This window comes from Berghia stephanieae, chromosome 1 (genome assembly GCF_034508935.2).
Source record: "Berghia stephanieae isolate SIO BIC M18660-M18661 chromosome 1, UCSD_Bste_1.3, whole genome shotgun sequence".
Taxonomy (NCBI): Eukaryota; Metazoa; Mollusca; class Gastropoda; order Nudibranchia; family Aeolidiidae; genus Berghia; species Berghia stephanieae.
This window is the reverse complement of record NC_088360.1, coordinates 45,917,033-45,918,502: the sequence shown is the minus strand read 5'-3', so window position 1 is coordinate 45,918,502 and position 1,470 is coordinate 45,917,033.

Here is a 1,470-nt window from a genome sequence, read left to right as displayed (position 1 = left end):
CCGTCCCTGAGCCTTCGACACCATTTTTACCGTACGATGAAAATAGTGTGTCAGGCGATTTTCACCGCAAGATGAAAATCGTCTCCCACACTATTATCACCGTACGATGAATATAGCTTTCCACATCATTATAATGAATATATGTAGTCTCCCGCACTATTATCACCGTACACTGAATATAGCCTTCCATACCATTATCACCATACGGTGAATAGTGTGTAAGGCTATTTTCACCGTAAGATGAAAATCGTCTACCACACTATTATCACCGTACACTGAATAAAGCCTTCCACACGATTATCACCATACGGTGAATAGTGTGTAAGGCTATTTTCACCGTAAGATGAAAATCGTCTACCACACTATTATCACCGTACGATGAATATAGCTTTCCACACCATTATAATGAATATATGTTACCCATCGTCTCAAAACGGTATTATGTCGGAACGAACCAGATGCTTAAAAGCCGAATTAAATGTTAAACTGGTCATAGTTTGACCGATACAACCAGGTAATGTAAACCAGGAAAAATAATATATTTTGAGGACAATCATCATCATCATTGCCTTTTTCACCCTGGGTCAGGATATAGGCCACAGACAAACAGTTTCCATCCTTCTCTATCCTGAGCTAACTTTTTAAAAAAATCTCATTCCAGGTCTTACCACTTCTCTGTATATCAGCTTCTTTAATTCTTCTCCATGTTCCTCGTGGCCTTCCCCTTGATCTTCTGCCCTGAGGGTTCCAGTCCAATACTTTCTTTGTTATAGTTGAGTCATTCTTTCTAAGCGTGTGTCCAATCCACCTCCATCGTCTTCTTCCTATTTCCTCTCCCACTGGTTTCTGCTGTGTTCGTTTCCATACTTCTTCATTTTTTATTCTATCCATCCATTTTATTCTGAGTATTTTGAGGACAATACAGATCTATTATTATTATTATTATTATTATTATTATTATTATTATTATTATTATTATTATTATTATTATTATTATTATTATTATTATTATTATTATTATTATTATTATTATTATTATTATTATTATTATATTATTATTTACTACTATTATTGTAACACACAATTGTTATTATTGTGTGTTGATGCGTTTCTCTGACTAAATTTTTTAAAAAATGAAAAACATTATTTCTAATTTCAACATAATTTTTTTTCAATGTGATTTCCGTAGTCGGACTGCGCTGTCATAACTAAATGCTAGAGAATGGCGTGGATGGCTATGTTAATATGGTCAAATTCTTCGTATGTTTGGCATCGCTTTTGAGGACTTGGGCTTTTGACACTTTGTGGAACTCCAAAACATAGCTTTTTTCTTTAATTTTTCAAAAAAGCTTATCATTGGAGTATTTTCGCGGTAAACGTCGCAGTGACAATCTTTGGCACAGCCCCGATTGCAGTTTAAAAGCAAGAGTTCTTTACATAGATGCAACCATTTTCGATGTTGCACTTTTC